The 21,054-nt window shown below is 42.6% G+C and overlaps 1 protein-coding gene and 1 long non-coding RNA gene across 2 annotated transcripts in view; one reads left to right on the top strand and one right to left on the bottom strand.

Moving 5' to 3' along the window:
• RAD21L1 (RAD21 cohesin complex component like 1) overlaps positions 1–21,054 on the top strand; it is a 1,165,932-nt gene that overhangs the window by 156,418 nt on the left and 988,460 nt on the right. The gene's annotated exons all lie outside the window — the stretch shown is intronic.
• Positions 3,813–20,779, bottom strand: LOC144766660 (uncharacterized). The gene is made up of 3 exons (XR_013597869.1): positions 20,730–20,779; positions 4,087–4,214; positions 3,813–3,999 (listed from the first exon to the last, which is right to left on the bottom strand). It is a non-coding gene; the product is annotated as an uncharacterized LOC144766660 (long non-coding RNA).

The following is a 21,054-nucleotide window of genomic DNA, read 5'->3' as shown; positions in this document are numbered from 1 at the left end:
GGTGACTGTGAGAAATCTTCCAGTTGGTCAGAGGTAAAGCTTGTAGTGCTGTTAAATATTTGCAGAGTGTTCTTTGTTGGTTTCGGCTCCTCTGAGGGAGGAACAGGATTGAAATTTATGTCTGGTAGGGTAAAGTCGTTTACTGATATTGAGAGTGGTAACTCCTCTGCCCTTTGTAAATTTGGTTCCTGGAGGTCCTGGAGTTCTTCACCTTCTGTGTGGTAGATGGATTGCTTTCTATCTTGTTCCTCATACGGAGCCAGATTATTTTTAAGGTTTAAAGACTCACATTCAAAATGATTATCTTTTCTCTGTGGATTTCCGTGATTGGCTCCTGTTGTTCAATGGTTCCAGGCACTGTTCCAATATGAGATACTTTGCACGCATTCTTTCTTAAGGACTGTTCCATGCCCAATCTTTTCATATGGCTATTTCTAGTTCTAAGTTTCTTGTATGCCATTATTAAATGAAAAGGGGGGAAAATGATCACAATTTTATGGCTGAGGCATCGAGGAGTGATTGAAGACTCCCACTGGGGCAGAAGACTGGAGCTAGCTCTAAGGTGGGGCCAGAGCTCAAGCCACGGTTTATCGCCGATGGATAGGCTCCTTCCACAGACGCTTTCCTTCTCGAAGGGCTGCTTCCAACACGTGGGAAGGGGCGAACTGCCAATGAGTGGAGCAAATCCAAGCAAAACGGCAGTTAGAGCAGACTCTTACTCACTGGCCTCACCTGCTCACTGCCCAAGTCATAAGAGGACCACACCAACTCCCCTAATCGTGCTCACCATGAGCCTTACACAATCTCATTAACGTCAGGCCTCCTCTGTGTGTGTGTGTGGGGGGGGGGCGGAATAGTGACTCTATACTCCAACCTGGGACCAGAACCCTGGGTTCCATGAAGGGTCTGGGGCAGGAGAGCCAGGGGCGGAAAACCAGGCTTGCTGTTACTGCTACTGTATGTCCTGCGATGTACCTCTGCTTCCAAAGCTCCTGGTCTCCTGTTCGACTGGTGTTGGAGCTGGAGCTCAGGGTCTGGTTGGGCAGCTGATACCTCCTGGGGGTCAGGTGTACCAGCCTGGCACCACGGGTTTTCCGAGCCCTTTGCGATTTGGGGCACTCCGGACCGCAGGCCGCACTCGGTCTGATGAGCTGGCTCCGCGGGCTCCCGGAGCCCTGTCTCTGTGGCAGAGGACTACAGCTGCAGCACTTGCGCACACTCTAGAATCAGGAAGGGGCCTGAGATCTGCTGGCAAAGAAAATATATGCCTGACTGAGCTGATGGCTTATGGATGGGCCGGACTAGATTCAATGCTCCCGGCCCTGGCCCCCGAGCTCCGGGGTATACGCCTGATTCGACGGTGCTGACATCTGTACTGGCGTCAAACGTCAGGCGTAAGCAGTCGATTACTGCATCCAGGTAACCAATGGTGGCATGAAGCTGGTACCACCCTGGCACTTTTCAAACACTTGTGTACAAGGATTTACACCTCTGAAGATGCCTAACAAGGATTCTCAAATCTACTGCCATTTGTAGAGCTTCTTGAGGGGTTACAGCCTAGTTATAATATCTTGCATTTCCAGACGGCATTTATTCTGTAAGTGCTTTTCCTGTCCTTGACTCAAAAAAGCTTTTGACCATGTCCATTCTGCACTGAGAACATCCTGCTGTTTGCAGTTTTTGTCTTTGTTCATCCCAATTACATTGTTACTCTGTAGTTGTATTCCCCAGATATGTTATGAATGTGAACATTTGTCTGGATGTGTGCGAGTTGGGTTTGAATGGGTTTTGGTGATGTTGCATTGTTTCTCTCTTCCCGGGTATATTTGATTGTATGTATTGTTTCCTTAATTTGCGATTATTTGTGAATGTATTATCTATGTCGAAAATGTTTTTTAAAAGTATCTAAATACATGTATATTTATGAAAATATATCTGACAAAAGAAATGAAATAAAAGAATATATTTTTAGAATTGTTGGAATGCTTTGTCTAGTGGGTTAATAATTTGGTTTGGGTGCTCACAGACTGTATTTGGATTAATTCCATTGTAGAATAATTTTGGTCGTGAGGGAGACTATTGTTCTGTCATGTCCATTCGGATTACTTGTGATATAGGACTTGAAATTACCTTTCTCATTTATCTCACCAATCCAGGAGCTGCACAAAGAAACAAGGGGTAGGAATATGGAATAAACAGAGTTACTATATGCAGGGATGTCCTTTGTCCACACTGCTGTGTTATAAGCTATTGGTAGCATCCCTAAACTAAAAACAAACGGTGGATTATCAGCAGTGGTACCTGTATCAAACACTGATGATTTCTTGCTATTGGTAGTTGTTCTTCTTGCAACTTCAACTACAATGGATACTCGTACGTTTTGAAAGCTCCTCATGGGGCAACCTAAATATATAAAGCAGAAACTATGTAGTGGAGTGTAGCTCTAGACATTATTAGAACTGTAATACTAGCTGAGAAAGTTACTGATCAGTTTAGATATTGGAGGCCCCATTAGCTGGTCCCCAGATGTGGAGTGTTAACACTGCATACCCAGTGGAATGGTACCCATGTCCCATTAATTCTGGTGGTGCAGAATGAACAGGAGTTCCAGCTTGAAACTTGTGAGTCCCATGCGTAATGTGGTATTGACTTGGAAATCTATAATTTCAAGTCTGATATTCCAGCAATTTCTCATTCTTTGTAGCAGTTTCCTTGGACGTTTCAGCTGATATGAGCAGCTAAAACCTTCGGGGGTTCCATGGTAATTCTGCAGCCTTCAAAATTCACAAACAGGCCCCCTTTCTACAATTGAATAATCCTCTGTGATAGTCTATTCTGGTCGCTCTAAAGTGGATTCCACAGTATCATAACTTGTTCTCTTTCTATTTTACTTTTGCTTCTAATTTTCTTCTTTTCTCACCTTTACTATAATGCATTTACATACCAACACTGAAAACCTGTTCTAAATCCGCTTTCATGTTATTTCTTCCAATTTCTTCCTTTTTATCTTTGGTTAATTTCCCTATATAATTTTCTATAATATAAGTTCTATTCTTTTATAATTTACTGCATTGATACCTCTCCTTTATTATTCTTCACTTTCTTTCTACCCACATTTCCTGCCTTTCTCTCACTTATTCATTTGAAATTTTATGCTTCACCTTATATCAAGTCCTTGATCTTTTTTGCTTTTAAATTACTTTTTATCTCACCATAAGTCATTAGAGTTTTTCAATCAAATAGCTTATTGTTTTATTCACAACTGAATTCTTTTATCCTCCTTTCATCTAATTATTGTATTACTTGTATTTAAATAAGATGCAGTCTTCATCCTTATGAATTCATATATATTTAACTTTATGCATTACTTCAAATTTAATTTTTTATCATATTGCACATTTCTGCATTTCATTGCTTTTATTGTCTTATATTTAATAAATGCTAATAAACAATTTCAACACAAAAGAAAATCACAAACAAACCAATAGCTGTGTTAATGGCTCCATAATGAATGACAGGACTCTTGTAATTTGTGTCCTCGTAGCAGACAAAATCAAGGTTACAAACTAATCAAATGTTATCAATTAATGGGCAGAATTCAGGAAAATCCTAGTTCATAATTTAATAAATTACTCATTTCTCTCATTGGAAGAATTATTGTTGTTAAAATGGTGATCCTGCCTAAATTGTGCTTTCTCATTTCAACATCTAGCTGCATTTATCCACTCTCACTTTTTCACAAGTTGTAATCAGCCTTGGAAATTTTCAGCTGGCGCAAGGAGTTAACAGGAAAAAATGAACTCATCAACTTAGTGGGGGCAGCTTGAACTCGTTTCGAGATTAACATATTATTGGGAAGAACAGCTTCAAGTATTACAATTTTTATTAAAACTTCGGCAATATGATGCAAGCCAGTGTGATTCTCTCACAGCACAAATACACCCAGTTTCTTTACGTTGCACTAGGATTTACAGGTTGTCACAGCAATGAAGTTAACACCTGTAAAGAAAGAAGGCCGCAAATCACTATAACTGACATAAAACAGTAATGAGATAACCGATAAACCACGAAAAGAATTTCCCTTACCAGCTTTTCACAGGAAGAATGCTCTTATGACCCTCAAAGCTACCAGGACAGAGCTTGCAGCAAAGAAGAGGCTGACACACTACAGGAAAACAGTAATGTGCCTTGATCCTTCAGTCTGCAACACAGGACTGAAAACAATGCTCCTATTAGACACAGTTTTGTATCTCTTGAATTTCATCAGAAGAGAACGCCAGGTGGTCAGCCTGCAAGCAGTCTTCAAATACTGGCACAAATTAAAATACTTTTTTTCCCAAATAAATGAGTAAGAAAAACATATATGCCAATTTAGCACATACAAATGCTATCTTAGTTAATAAATGAAGCTGAAAAACTGTCAATAACGGAGTCCCACAAAGGCCAAGCAAAATTAAGCTAACAGTTGCCACCGATGTGTCTTGGATGTACCCAATATGTCGGCGAGATACTTATATGTTTATATGTTAACCCCTTGGGCACGGCCGCGATTCTGCGCCTGTGTGGCTGTTTTAATGAGTGGGCGGGTTCATGACGGCCCCCAGCTGTCAGCAGCACACGCCCACCGTGATACATGACGGCTGAGGGCCGTCATCAGCATGGAAGGGGTTAATTGTTTATGTGTATGGAAATATGGTAATATGGGAAAGGGGGGTTAGTCAAGTATAAATAATGTATAAAGGCCAAGATGCACCGCAATCCCCTGTACCATAATGCACGATGACTATATGTTTTAGGTTTATGTCCCTATGTTGTAAAAACAATAAAAAAACTCATTGAAATGTTTAAAAAAAATGTCAAGTTTTTTTTAGGCAGTTTTATATAGCGCAAACTCGACCTGAAGGTATTGGAGCACTTTACATGAGCACCAGTTCCATTACAGAAGGACCCATTCATTTTTTTTCAGACTTTTCCGCCAATATGAATAGCTTCTTTTTTTTAATTATCTTTTTATTTAGTTGAGACAGTAAAATGAAAGCATTCCACCACAGAGCAGTATATTATAACATTACAGTAACATTACCCATCATTGCACGTTATTACCTATCTTGAGTTTAGCCTGGGATATTTCCATACATTCCATTCATTCCCCTCCTCCGTGGCCCCATTATTCCTCATCTTCCAATGTCGGTAGATAAATCGCCCTCACCCTCTGAGCCGTGCATGGACTACCGCTTTATGTATTCCATTTGTCCAAACTTTTCCCCATTTCTGCGGACATACACTGGTCTCATGGACTGATTTTTCAGTTACTATGCACCAATCCATGTCTCTTTTCCAGTCCCACAGGGTTGGTGTATTCTCCGCCCCCCAAGCACCGGGGGCGGGGCTTTGCCAGCATCAGGCCTAGAGTGACCCAGCTCTGATCCACTCGTCCCAGATCTGTGGCTTCCCAGACATTAAGGAGGCACCATTTAGCCGAGAGCAATACATTTCCACCCCATATCTCTGTCATACTTGATATCACAGCTTCCCAATAAACCTGTATGTTTGGACATGCCCATATAATGTGCTAAAAAGGCCCCTCCTCGACACATCGTCTGAAACAAAGCGAATCTGCTATCCTTACCATTTTAAAAGGAGTGTTACAGGAGATGTAGGCTCTATGTAGTATTTTAAGCAGTATTAGTCTAAAGCGTGCCCTGCTGGCTGCTTACCTAGGGGAGGCCAGGGCTTCTGGCCAGTCCTCTTAGTGGAGACCAGGAATGTCCCTTTCCCAGCACTCTTGAAGGCGTGCAAGGGTATCGGGGTAGTTGTTAATGACCTTTTGATATGTCCCTGAGACCGCCTTGTGCTGCAAATGTTCCTCAAGGAGTCTGGATTCTAGTGGCAACACCTCAGGCACAGTTTCACCTCAAGGCACTGCCGCCTGTAGGGCATGCTGGATCTGTAAGTACCTAAAGGCCTCAGAGGGGGCCAAGCCATGGCATGCCTGGAACTCTGAGAACGCTAATATCCTCGTCCCAGAGTACACATCCCCAACTCTGGAAAGTCCAGTAGGTGCCATTTATCAAATCCCTTTCTTGTGCTCATAGCACCTAATTGTTCTGCTTTCCAGAGGGGCGTAGCTTGCATGATTTTACCTTTCCACCCTATTTTTGCAAGAGTCTTGTGCCATTGTTGGATTGTTAAGGCTGTAGGGCCCTACAGGGAAAGACGTAGAGGGTTGGCATATAGGGCCCCAAGGTACCCCCTTGGTTGGAGGACTAGCCTGTCCAATCTATAAGCCAGTTCCATCTGTGGTTGATAAACCCATTGGTTAATGGATGCTAGCTGTGCTGCTCTATAATAGGATTTGATGTCTTGCAGGGCCATTCCCCCGTCGTACCACCCTCGTGTTAGTTTACTCATCACAATTCGTGGAGGGCCTCCATCCCATAGGAGGGGCCTTACCTCTCCTTCTGTATTTTGAAAAAATGACTGGTATTGGAAAAGGAGTATTTTGCATGACATGAAACATTGTCTCTCTTTATAGAGACAAAGGTTAGTAAAAAACACAGTATGTAACACGAGTGATCCAGCATTGATGTGGTGTCTTTTATTGTTCAGACACGGAAAGACCAGCCGACACGTGTTTCGTCGTGTATGGCACAATCTGCATACGACTCTTCAGGGCTGTACCGGACGGGTACAAATTGAAAGGTCGCTCTATCGGTGATAGTTCCGACCCGACAGGGCGCAGGACCGGTGAAAAAGACGTCACGTCTGTCTGTAGAGGTTCTCAAGCGGAATCCGAGTATCAATCCAAATCAAAACATCAAAACAAGGCAAATGATATGTGGCGTTCAGGAATAAGTGGTTAAAAATGTTTTCGTAGGGTAAGGAGCACGGCGGGGTAAAGGCACGTGACTACTAGTTACCGTTACGTGGAGCGGGTGAGAGGACGGGTGCGTCCGGAAAGAATTCCTAATTTTGCATGACATAGAGGAACCTTGGTAGTGCCATCATCTAGAATAGCGCCACTCTTCCTAGCAATGACAGGAAGAGCGAGCGCCAAGGTCTGACATAATTCTTGAGTCGAGTCGGCTGCCCTGTAGGTTGTGTATATGGAAGTGTCACGGGTCAGTGGTGACATAGATTCCTAAATATCGGAAGCCCTCCTTTACTATTTGTGCATCACACTCTATGGGCAAGCATGGCACTTGGCCATGAAGAACGAATTCCTTTGATTTAGACCACTTAATCGTATATGCTGAATATTTGCTAAATATCATGAAAATATTCAATATTCTGAGGATTGAGGTTCTGGGCGCTGCTACACAGAGTAGTATGTCATCTACATATAGTGATATTTTGTCTTCCCAGTCCTCCATCCAGTGGAGGCCTCTGATCAATGGGTCCCCTCTATTCTATGTCACCAGTGGTTCGAGCATCAGGGCGAATATGAGGGGCGATAAGGGACAGTCCTGCCTCGACTCTGGCTATAGGGGAAAAACTCAGTACATTACTCCATTAACCACTATCATGGCTAAAGGGTCAGCATATAGGTGACATATCCAGGACAAGAAATGAGCATTCAGTTTGTCCGAATCCGATTCAGAACCCGCGTTTTCAACCAACTCGGAAACATTTCTGTCCGACCGATTATGATGTTAGGTAACCGTTCAGTCCTTCCAACTCGGTTCCGACCGGCATTCGGAGAAAACGAAGTTGGTCGTAGCTGACTCGCACAGCTCTATGGACCGCGTTTCCAACTGACGTATTACGATCTCAGATTCAGACAGCCATTCTGAATCGGTTTGTAAGACATGATCAGCTGTCGGAATCTGACTTTGGGGCCCGGAGCAAGCCCACCTTCACCCAGGGGCCTCCGGTTGGGGTCAGTGGGGGTACACATGGGTCCCCTCTTTCCAACCATGCACAGTGTGGCAGGCACAATGGGGTGCCTGCGACAGGGTGCAATGTTTTCCCCACTACCCCTTTCTTCAATGGGATCCTGAGGTGTCAGTCCGAACACAGGCTCCCATTGAAGTCAATGGGAGTCTGACCGAACGGTGTTCAAAAAACTCATAATCGATCGGTCGGTCGGACTCCTCAAAATTGATTAGATCGGAAAACAACATCGTAATGAGGTCGTTAGTAATGAAATGGGGCGGGAGGAAGAGCAGTGTTCAGCAGGCTTTCCTTCTTTATGGATGACCACTATGGTCGCTAGTCTCTGATCTCTGGGAAGTCTGCCCTGGTGCCTACTCTCTTCAAACATCTTCAGTAAATCGTTGCCATCGAGGACGCCATGAGTTTGTATAATTCTATGGGAATACCGTTGTACCACCGCCCTCCCCGAATTAATGGCCCTTATTGCTTGTGTCAATTCCTCTTTGGTGGGGTCCTCTTCTAAAAGTCAGGTCTCCTCTGAATCAAGAGACAGGAGTGGAATATCTGCCAGGAACGCCTCAGCGTCTCGCTCCGTCATTTTGGAGCTTGTGGTGTAGATTTGGGAATAATAGCCAGCAAATGGATTGGCGATCGCCTGGGGTTCTCGGATTGTCTCCCCTTCCGGTATATCTATGGCCGCTACCCAATGTCCTCCTCTCTCCTGTTTATCAAGCCATGCCAGCTATATCCCCATATTACCACCAAGCTCATACACCCTATGTTGTGTCTCCCTTATTTTGGCCTGGGTCTCTTCCGTTACGCAGTCTCTATATTCCTGCCGTTTTAGATTTAGCACGTGTTGTATGTCCTCATCTTCTTTTCCCACTAGCTGGGCTTCAAGGTATAGTAAGTCCTGTTCTATTTACATCACTCTTGCTCTTTTGTATTGTTTGTGTCCTGCTATCAATGACGGGGCTTTCCCCCTTACCACAGCCTTGAAGGCCTTCCATAGTATTACTGACGACTTAACGGAGTGTTCATTTTTTCGGAAATAGGGGTTTGTCGTCTCCACCAGACCCTTACCGATATGAGGTATTTTAATATACATGAGGTTAACAGCAGTAGGTTCAGTGGAATACCCACACCCCACCATATATCTCGCCCATATTGGGGAGTGATCGGAAATACCTCTAACTAGATGTCTCACATCTCCAAAGTGTGGTATCTGTGTCGCTAAGGCTATTAGGCAATATATTCTTAAGTGGCTTCCGTGTGCTCCTGAGTGGAAGGTGTATTATTTTGTTGGGGTTAAGGGTTCTCCAGATATCTACATGTCTCAAAGTGGAGAGAAAGTCCGTCAAGGGAGTACGGCAGGAGTATGTCTTCCTTGGGGGCAGTCGGTCAAAACACTTGCATCCTGCCATGTTAAAATCACCCCCCAGTAGGAGTCGTCAAGCGGGAGTTCAAACAGAAGGGTCCCTAAGTCCAACAGAGTCGAGTCCCTCAAAGTTGGGGGAGGGGTATATACCGACAGGATATCGTGCGTTTCCCCCACCCATGTCCCGACAGTGCCACAAACCTGCCCGGTTTATTGGAACAAGTCCTGTCAATTATGAAGGGAAATCTTTTTGGAGGATACCCGTACCTCTGGACCCGGATGTGTAGCCAGCATGAACTTCCATTTCGCATTCCCCCGGTCTAGGGCTTTGTAGTTGTTGCCCATGAGAAGAGTTTCCTGTAATAGGACGACATCTGGGGAATGTCTTTTACCGAACTGGAGTACTATTCCATGCTTAATCTTATCTCCTAGACCGTAGACATTCCAGGACATCAATTGGACTTCTTTGCTGGCTTGTCCCACCATAAGTTGTGTAGCCATACATCTAATGCGTCATCGGGCATCAGACCCTTGGGGAGATCAACTCGGGTGACCCCAGTAAAGCGTGGTGCACTGTTCATGAAAAGTGGTGTGTAATGATGCCAGTCTATTATCTGTCTTGTGAAGCACACGAGGTTAAGGAAAACAAAACAATACAAGAACTTTAACCCCCTTAGGACTTTACTACTTTCCTCCCCTTTAGAACTAACCCCCATCCCTGCCCAACGGACTTACAACTACCCGCCCCCTGAACTCAGCACAGCACCTTTCGACCCCTCCCAACATTTCTAACCTAGAGAGACGTGAACTTCCCTCACAACTCCACCCTGACCCCTTCATTATCATTATCCCCACCCCCACCCATTTATCTGACAAGTCTGTAACCCATCAAAGATAGTTGAGACCTTTTTTAATCTCCAACCCCTGCTCCGTCTGAGTGGGTTGGAGGCTGAGCCCACATCCCCACGAAGACTTGGAACTCCCCCACATAGGTCTGGCCACCGCGCAGCCAGGACATTTTAAGTTGTATCAACAAGGGAAAGTTCCCCCCAACTCGCCTCTGCAGAACCCAAGCAGAATGTTTCATGTGTCTTTAATGAAATTCAGATTCTCTTGGCATTTAATTTAGAGAATCGCTATTCTGGGCCCAAATACACAGGGATAGACATAGTCGCACAGAGCACGGTCCCCCAAGGCATATAGCTACCGGCAACTTGTAACAGGGCCAATGTATTTGTAATGTTATTTTTTAACTTTAATTACCTGTAAAGGTGGTGTTGACATTCTAGGTCATAATTCATCAAAGGTTATAGCCCTGTTTCAGGCGTGTGACGTTGATGGTTGATTGATATTTCTAGATTGATAATACTCGCCTCATTTTGGAAGAACATTAAGTTAAAACTTCACACTTTGATGAATGATATTCCTATTATTATCGGAGATTTAATCAGGGTATGGACCTGCTTTTTGAGAGAGAGGCAGTCTAAGTATGAAAATACTGCAGATAAAACCCAAAAAGCTGTGGTAAGGTTGTTTATACTTTATATAATTACTTCTATTGCATTACATCTTGCTATTAATTATACAAACGTTCTAACTGATGCCCTGCACCTCTTCCTTGCTCACCATGATTATTTTCCTCCATGTTATAGTTGCTTCAGTCTGGTCACAGGTCCTGGTGGTGGTAACAACAGCGAGGAAAGGCATCTTCTGGATAATGGACGCTAATCTTCTCTTCTCATCAGTACCCGCCCCTTTCCTTACATAATGGTCACCAAGTTTTCCGTTTGGTGCCAGAAAATATGCCTGTTCCCTGCCCACTATCAAACTAGGAAACCTCAGACGCTTCTTTCCTTCCGCCTACCTAGCCTGTCGCACAGTGCACCCAATGCGTTTGTAATCAAACAGCGCCACCTAGCAGCCACTTCACGCAACAAAGTACAATTCGTGGCTATATTCTGCTTTGGAAAGCGAGTTGCTAACCATTTGGGCTTGACCTCAAGGTTATGCTGTTCTTGAAGAACTCTAAAGAAAGTGCTGTTAAACAAGTATAACTTCTGAGCAAAAAGCTCGCCGTGTACATATATTACCTACCTGTTCCACAAAGGTGTTCTTGTTAAATTGCCACTTCAAGCTAAAGATCTTTTGAATGTATATAACTTAAATGACAAATTTCACCATAATTCGCACCGTTTATACAAAGGCTTGCTGTCACTGCAGGCGAACACCAAAGTTCAAGAAAGTAAGCTGGGGAGGAAGAAGCTTTGTCCTGGGTACTGTGAGGCTGTGGAAGTTGCTTCCGCTAAATATCAAAAGCTGCCCAACACTGCTCGGTTTCAAAAAATCACTAAAGACATGGGTTTTTTCAAATGAATGCACCACCTCCGGCATTCTCCTCCCCAAAGCGCCTAGACGCTCCTGGGCAATCGTGCGCTATATAAATTCCAGAATCAAATCAAATCAATCAAATCACGGTGCCATTAGTCTCAGATCGTTCACTGAAGATCTTGTTTTTAACCAGGTTGGACATAATATCCTTTGCCTTTCCTTCTACAACACCACCTTCCTTTTATAATTTTTGCCATGCACCAATGTGGAAATCTACCACCACATTTACAAAATCCAGGAGAGCGAGAAATAAGATAGAATAAGTGTTTTTATTGTTTTGTTTATAAATGATATGACTGCAATTGATGGGAATTCTTTCCAACCTGCAACAAAAAAGGTCTTCTATTATATTTATTTAGGGCTGGACCTCAAGATATTTTTTGAATATTGACCCACAATGATTCCACAACAAGGTTCACAGCCTGCTGATTTTGATGGGTAGAGGAGGCTTTACAAAGACTTAAACTACATTTCATTAAGGAGCCTTATAGCGTTATAGAGAGAGTTAACTTTTGTTTCAAAAGTCAACCTGCAGGCGAACCAACTGGAAGTTATGTTGCTGCTTTACATGTTTTAGTGGTTAGCTGCAAATATGGTAGTATAGAACACCAATACATTTGTAATCAGATCATTATGCGCTGTTTTAATATGAAGATACTAGAACAGCTCCCAAGGCATAAGAACTGGATTCTGGCTAAAGCTACTGATCTGGAAAAAGGAACTGAATGGGCAACTGGTTATTTAATGTCTTATACGAGGACAAAAAGGGGCCAAATAAAAAATTGCTTTTATTAAAAACATGGAAGAACAAAAAAGTACCACAGTGTTTATTTTAATTCCATACTGCTGTTATTTTCTATGGGAGGGTGTTGCAACATCAGTGGTTGGCCCTACTCCAAGCTCTGAACTGGAGTAATGTATTACAGTTTTCGGTCCCTTTTTGTCTGTAGTAACTTTAGACGTGCAGTCTGTGTGAATAGCAATGGACTTTATTTTTTGGGGGTAGGTGAATATCCCCCCCTAAACCTCGCATTACTCCTTCCCATACCCCTCCCATTTAGTAGTAAATATTTCAATTGTTTTAGCCACTCCCACGTTCCCTCCCACATTTACTATGAATTAGTAAACTCACATGTGTGAGGAGATCCATATAGAAATGATAGGAGAGGTGGAGATTTTTAGAAGTACTGTTGTAGTAATACTAAAGTCCTACAGAATGCAGGTTGTCTATAGGGCCCCAGTTTATTAATAGTAACTAGCAATCGGGTGTTGCCCACGTGGTTCATAAACTTAACCCTGTATGATTGTATAAGCTGGCCCAGAGGGTGGATATATGAGCTGAAAAGATTGGGACTTAATGGGGAGCACTGAGGAATGCCCTGTAGCAAGGCCTTACACTCAGAACAAAATTAAAGGACATGAACAGCCTGCCCTCTGCTCTCTAAATAGGACTAAACACACTGAAGGGCTGAGTCCCGAAAGCCTGCCTCAGCCAGCCTTCACAGCAGTCTTTCATGCGACATGTATCAAAAGCGGCAGACAGATCAAGCAACCCCAAGGATTCCCAACTGGGCGATGTCTGCTGCTTAAATCGAAGGTCATCTAGGATAGACTCCAAAGCAGTTTTAGTCCCATGCGCAGGCCAAAAGCCTGATTTTACGAGTCGAACATGTTATGCTGTTCCACAAACTGCTAAATAAGCCTGTATATTAACTTCTCCAAGCTTTAAGGTGTCAGTGTCAGCGATGGCCTTCTTCAACCGTGGCACAACCACTGCCTTTTGCCACTCGTCCGTCACTGTTGCATTCGAGATGGATTCATTACAGATGTACAACAGACGATTTGCCAAACAAGGAGCCATCACTCTCCAAACCTCTGGTGGAAACCAGTCCAGAGGTGATCCAGGTGTGACTGAATTACCCAAGTACACAAATACCTCATGGGTTGACTGTTCAAACCTGGAAAGTATAGGCCTCCAACACTACATCAGTCAGTCGTACTGACTGCACAAAATGAGCTAATAGGCAGGGCCTCCAGACTCTCAGAGATCTTAGAAATTCTAGGCTTATGGACCCAACACTCAAAATAGTATTCCTCCTGTATGTTCACTGACTCCTAATGAACAGAAACACAGACAGTAGTCTATCTGTGAGTTATCTGCCAAAAAAGGAAGAGAACCATGGGAGTCCCTCCCTCAGAATCTTACTGAATGCAATCTCCTCTTTAGCAGGTGATGGTTAAGCATGTCGAAGGTAACCCACCTTAGACATTCATGGGAGCAATGTAATAGGCCTATAGGTTTTGCAACTCTTTCATAGTAAAACGCTGCTTCTTTATGATGGCCGTACCACCCAATAATTGAACTGTTCTCCTACAGCTGCAAATGTTAATGATTTGTTAATCGCCCCCAAAAGGTGATCTTGCATTACAGGAAATAATTCTTTAAAGACTGTTATCAGTTTTATATATATATATATATATATATATATATATATATATATATATAATGAGGCCACGGCACCAGTGAGTTTCTTTGGAATACAGACGTTACTGGATTGTGCTGGAAAATATATATATATATATATATATATATATATATATATATATACACAATCAATTATAACTTACTATTGTTTATATAAAACTGTTCTCTTCCCACAAATGCATTGCACTGTTGCTTTCTAACTCCTCGCTCTCCATTCTTTCCTTCTTTATTTTCCTTCTTGTTATTGCTTACATTCCTTTCTGTTGGAAATTACTATCTTTCGCGTGGTATTCCCCTAGATGTTTTCCTTCACTATCCTATATTTGCTGACATGTTTTGTTGGCATTAGGACTCTGTGCACCTTACTCCTTCTAACCAGTGGTAAAGTACTTGTGCTCCCCCTCCCAAATATGTTAAAATTGGTATACACCTGATTGGTAATTTAATTTACTTATAAGTCCCTAGTAAATGGTACTACATGTACCCTGGGAGTGTAACTTAAATTCTACTAGTGGGCTGCAGCAATCATTGTGCCATCCACTGAAGTAGAACTGTAAAACATGCCTCAAGGCTGGCATTGAAGCCTGTGTGTATAGTTTAAAAATGCCATTTTCACCTGGCAAAAGAAACTTTTTGCCAGGCCTAAACCTTCCTTGTTAGTGCTTAAAGGTCACCCCAAAGATAGGACATAAAGGCTCTTAGGGCAGGGTGCATGGCATTTAAAAAGAAGGACATGTATAATTCCTGTTTTACATGTCCTGGCAATTAAAAGCCTACACATTTGTTTCTCAATGCAGCAAGGCTAGCTCTAACTTAGACTAATACTGGTTTACCTTATTACATATACTAGGTGCTGAATTCAGTTTAGGAGCATATAAAGAGATACTTCTTCCATTAATTTTAGTCATAATTTAAAATCCTCTTTAATGGCTAAGTCAAATTTTAGATAACTATTTTGAAAATGCCACTTTTAGAAAGTTGAATAGAGGGGGTTGGTATACACACCGTTACTTTTCACTGTTAATCCTCATATTCCAACGATCATCAGAAGGTTGTGTGCGTTAATTGGGCATGTGCCTTGCCCTGTGGTACACTGTAATTAAACAATGCTGTGGGGAGCGGGATTACGCTCCACTCCCAGTCACACTGCGAGAATGGATACATGATCCTGCTTATAATATCACTTACATTTTCTCCATTTAAATCCATGTTTACTCCACGTTGTATTAAAAATCTTTGTACTTTTATTTTCTAATCCACATATATGGTGTTGTGCATTTTGACTGCTTCTCAAATTCTAGATGTGTCCATCCGGACCTCTTCAAGAACTCGCTCAAAACGCATGGTTCGTTCAAGGCAGCATTTCTATATTCAAACCCAATGCATTTCGGGCTTACACAAGCCCTTCGTCAGGTGTAACTGCAATTTAACAATTTTAGAGAAAACGCACTATTACTATATTATCCTTTGTGTAACATTTGAAAATTCAACTTATTCCCATTATTACGTTCATGAAACCATGCAAACACAAAACCCCTTTCCCATGTATGTGTTGCTTTCAAACAAATCAAAATAAATAAAACGTCATCCCCTTAACTCCAATCAATCCCCTTCCGCCCACAAAGTGTACTATATTAAATATATAATCCCCTTGCGCCCCTAACCTGTACCATAATAAATGTATCATCTCACATTCCTGTCTGTTATCTAACCTCTTCCTTTTAACATTGATCTGCCTGTACCAAACCCCCTCCTCATCAAATTAATCGCACTCTCTCCACTATGTCGCTCCAACCACCTATGAATCAGTCATACTCACCACGCTTCCAGCTCTCACCCATCCACTTAACTGGCCTCTCACGCCTTCACCCTCTCATGTGACTTCCTGCATTCACATAATCAATCAAACTCACCACGCTCGTTTACCGCACCCATTCATAGCGCTAATCTCCCGCACGTTCACACGCTCCTGTTACTCCCAGTTTCCACTCATTAAACTAACGATGCTGACACTTGCGCAACTCCCTTCAACCACCTCAGCCAAAAACTGAACACATAGCCGCCCAAACCGCATTCCTCTTTCCTCTCAACATTCTCCTCCATAGCTATGTGTTCTCCTCCACGCAAAACCACCATTTAAAGCCACTTGCTAACAATCAAATTTCCTCCCCCAATGTATAAAACAATTAATGACCTGACACAAACCACACCCCAAATCCTAATAAACTTTAGAAAGTTGGCACTTTCCTGTCCAAACCAAAGGTGTCTTTCTACCAGTGTCCAGGGCCACATGACTGTTGATGGCTCTTCTGTGGTGTGTATTCCTTCCCGATAGCTAACAAAGGACCTGGGTGGGGGGGAAGGGTGTTCCTCTCTTGAGCAGGCTGACCTGGGTGTTGTACTCAGCCCCTTCCTGAGCTTCAAAGGATAGCCTGAGAGCTGTATTCAGCCCCTTCCAGGCTTCAGAAGGTGCCTACCCTGCCACTGACTAATGCAGCTCACACCTGGCCCAGCCTACCATTTGTTTCACTAGACAGACTAGAGCTAAATCAAGGGAAAAGGGAACAAATGTCCAGAAGCATGTTTATGTTAGAGAAAGGGGGAATTTCTCCCCAACCAAAAGCAGGCACTAGGTATAAAAGTGGCAGCATCTGAACATGAAATTAATACCGGAATGTGAAAACAAACACACCAACAGTGCAACCTGCTAGACAAAGCCTTCAGCAAGCCCCCTGGGTATTGATTGTTGAGGGGTGAATTAGACCCTCCTGTGGTGGTCACAGGCCACCGAAACACTCTCTGTCTAAAAGTAATGAACACAGATGTGAAACAACGGTCTTATGTTTGAAGTAGCACTTTTATTCATCAAACCCTTAAATGAGAAAATGTAACCATGCAAGAATTTACAATTTCAAAGTACATTTAAATGCAAAGAAAGGGTGAAATGTCATTGTCCTGAGGCACTGCACCAACGCAGCTTAATTTGAGGGAGTGCTTCTGCAAAACTATGACAAAATAGACGTGTAAACGTTAGAAAAAATAGCTTTCTGATTTATATGAAAGAAGAACGCTTTTTAAGATTCAATAATGAGCCTGGGAGTAGTCTTAGAAAAGTCTCGGCATTTAAAGACACATTTCTGGAGTGAAGGACAAACTCATGCAATGCAAAAATATTTTAAATCAATGGAAATACTTTCAAAATGCAAACTACACTTGACTGCAATGCTAGGAATGCACATGTTAAGTAAGGAGGAACAACGTTATTGCTTTGCAATTGCAATAATGTTTTAGAATAAGGGCAATGCAGAGGAGAGAGAAAGAGGCAGAAGCAGGTTTATGTTAGAGAAAGGGTCAATTTCCCCCCAACCAAAAGCAGGCACTAGGTATAAAAGTGGCAGCATCTGAACATGAAATGAATACCGGAATGTGAAAACAAACACACCAACAGTGCAACCTGCTAGGCAAAGCCTTCAGCAAGCCCCCTGGGTATTGATACAGCTTTGTGAGATGCCGGATACAACAAAATACTTACCGTATAGCGAGAGCCGTGATCCCAGGGGGTTGGAGACGCCCTGGAAAGAGAGATATTCAAAAAAGGAATGGGGGTGGAGACAGAGAGACAAAAAAAGAAAGGATACTAAAAGAGAATTGATGCTCACAGGAAGGGTGGACAGAGATGCACACTAAAACCGGAAGAGGAAGGGGAATGAGGTCGAAACGCACAGTGAGAAGTAGGAGGAAAACAAGGAATTCACTGGAGAAAGTGAGAAAGACAGCCAAGAGGATGACAGCAGAAATCGAGAATAGGACGTCGAGAGAGACGATGAAACCTATTGTTAGATATGGCCGGGGATACGTGGGAAAATTAGTCTGATGAAACTAAACCCCTTTTGGAGTATGTGGGGTCATTTAAATACTCGGATGGGGAAGATTATCAAGATTGTGAAACAGAGTCTAGAGAAATAGCAACAAGTTCAAAAAGAGCAATATGATAAAACAGCAAAGTTGATAGACCTTCAATCCGATGACTTTGTGTTACCTTTGCTTCCATATTCAGAGAACAAGATGTTAAGTGAGTGGCAGAGACCTTTTAAGATATTTTAGAAGATAACTACAGTCACATATAAACAAGAAGTTAACAAGTCCAAGACAGAAACCCAAGTATATCATGTAGACGTTTGGAGGTTCCTTGCTTGTATTAACAAATCAATCTCTTATGACTGAAAACAGAAACTGGAGTGTACTAACAAGGATTTAAGACATGGGACAACAACAATAGTTGAGGGAAGCCTCAACCTCATGCCCTGGAGCATTTTCCTACACATCTGGATGGATTCAAGAGATACACCATAGAATAAATACAAAACCGGGTAAGACAGTGAGACTAAAGCTATACCAAATTCCAGAAACTAGGCGTAAAGCTTTTGAGGAAGAGGTAAAAACCATGCTAGACAAGTTGTACGTGAACCTGAGATTATGTACAGGCTTCCGGGAAGTAAACAGAAATATCAAAGTTCTTTACGTGTCCTATTGCCCGGATAGTTGAAATGATATAAAGGTTGGGTCAGGCAAGGTTTATTAATATTCCCCGCTGTTGGCAGATCCCCTTGAATCCCACAGATAAAGAGAAAACAGGCCTCTCCAACCCCAGTCTTTTGTTTCCATTTACAGTACTACGTTTCGGGCTACACGGAGCACCTGCCACCTTTCAAAGAATGATGAATATGTTATTGGTGCCCCATAGCAAGTTTGCTGCTGTTTATATATATGACATTGTGATTCATAGTGATACATGAAAATAACATTTGGCTCATGTAGTGGCGGTATTAAAGACAGTCAATAAAGCAGAGTTAAAGGTTAACCCAAAGAAAAGCCATTTAGCCAGTAGACAAGTCAAATACCGGGGCACCTGATAAGAAAGAGTAATCTAACCACAAGAAAAGAAAGTAAATGCCTTTAGGCAAGTCCCATTTCCGAAAACCCGTAGAGATCTATGTTTTTTTTTAGGACTTATCGGATACTGTAGATGGTTCATTCCCCAGTTCTCCCATTGGGTCATTCCTTTTCCTTTAACTAATCTTTTAAAGAAAACAAAAGAAACGGAGAAAGAGCTCAGAGGCCAATCGCCCACGGTCATGACTTCTTAAGTTGAAAGAATTCATTAATATCGTCTGATCTAGTTCTCCAACCCCCAGATTTCTCAAAAACATTTATACTACAAACAGATGCCTCTGGAGTAGGTATCGAAGTGGTGTTATTACAAAGAGATAAAGACGGAGTCGCTAGGAAACTCTTTCCCTTAGAATGCGACTATTCTATAATTGAGAGAGAATGCCTGGCGAAAAAATGGGCCATCAAATGTCTTAGATATTACCTGGTGGGAAGCGAGATTGAATTATACACAACCATGCTCTCCTTGAGAAGATGGCACAACAAAAGGGAATAATAGTTGCGTTTTAGGGTGGTTTTTCGACATTTCAACCCTTTGTCATTTACCACAAAATGAAGGAAAGGCCAAACAAATCCGACTTGTTATCCAGATATCCTCAAGATATGTTTCATCCAGGGAAAAAAGTAAAAGAGGGGAGTTGTTAGAGCTTGGGTGAGGATACACAATAATACTTAGTGTAGCGAGAGACGGGATCCCACGACTTGAGTCTGTGAGGTTGAAGATGCAGTGGAAAGAGAGAAAGGACATGAGAGGCAGTCAGGTGAGGAATAGGGGTGGAAACAGAGAGGAAAAAAGATCAAAACTAAAAGAAAGCTGGTGCTCACAGGAAGTGGCGGCGGAGGCAGATTTAAAAACAGGAAGGGAAAGGGGATCACGATCGGAGCGGAGAAGAAGACGCGAAGAGAAGAAGAAGACGCGCATCAGGAAAGTGGGGGAAAACTAGGAATTCATTAGAGAAAGAAAGGAACACGGCTAAGAGGAGGACAGCGGGGATTGTGGAGAGGACGTCGAGAGAGATGGTGAAATGGGCAAACAGGACACCTGGACAGAAGATTAGTGGACACAGCTGACAAATGTCTTTCACTCTGCCCCAGCCCAGAAGGGTTGTGGCCACCCGAGTGAGTCCTACCAGCAGAAACATTTGATTGCCCCCAAAGAGGGGAGACAAAAGTCATGTTATCACCTTTTCACTTGGTGTAATTTTATGTGGTAGGGGAACTGAACATATTGCACATCCTTACTGTCTGACAATCACACATCCCGGAAAAGCATGCATAGGTGAATTGTGAAACATTGGGCAAGAGAAGAGAAGGGACAATCGCGAGTCCTAGAAAAGTAGGCCATCATGAATGGAGATACCTAGATAGTCGAAGGGAGGAGTAGAAATTGAGCGATTACAGTGTTTAGGGATTTTTCTTTCTGTGGGTTGTCTTTCTGTTCTACTGGTGTGGGAATTCTTTAAAACAAAAGCGCATGCTTAAAGGTGCAAGATTTCATGGTATAGGTTCTACCTTGACTCGCCATTCTCAAACCAGTCAATACTACTATCATGTATAGGAGGATACAGAGAGAAAGAAGAAGAACCACCGATACCAGTAACACAGAGAGCAAAGAAAGAGGTGAGCAATTTGAGCTAAAACAACTATACTTACCTAGGTTCATTTTTCTTTTTTCCTGAGGAAAATTGGTAGCTCCACACAAACTCCTGTAAAAGGGGACAGAATTACTGAACTATACAAACCAGAACATGTAGTGACTCGTAGAGATAAAACTCTTTGGTTTTCTTTCATTTGTGATTTAATAATAAAACACAATTCAAAGACACACAGGCAGAAAGCCTCCGTAGCCTTATTTCCACACATCCCTCCAAAGGCTTATTGTCACCCTGGAGATGTATGCGATGCAACCTGTTCCCATCTTTGAATGGGCTACATTAGAAACTTGCAGTGCCCACCATTGAAATAGGTATGGGTGGTG

Source organism: Lissotriton helveticus, chromosome 7, assembly GCF_964261635.1.
Source record: "Lissotriton helveticus chromosome 7, aLisHel1.1, whole genome shotgun sequence".
Classification (NCBI taxonomy): domain Eukaryota; kingdom Metazoa; phylum Chordata; class Amphibia; order Caudata; family Salamandridae; genus Lissotriton; species Lissotriton helveticus.
Note: the sequence above shows the minus strand (reverse complement) of the source record. Positions and strands in the feature narration are given on the sequence as shown.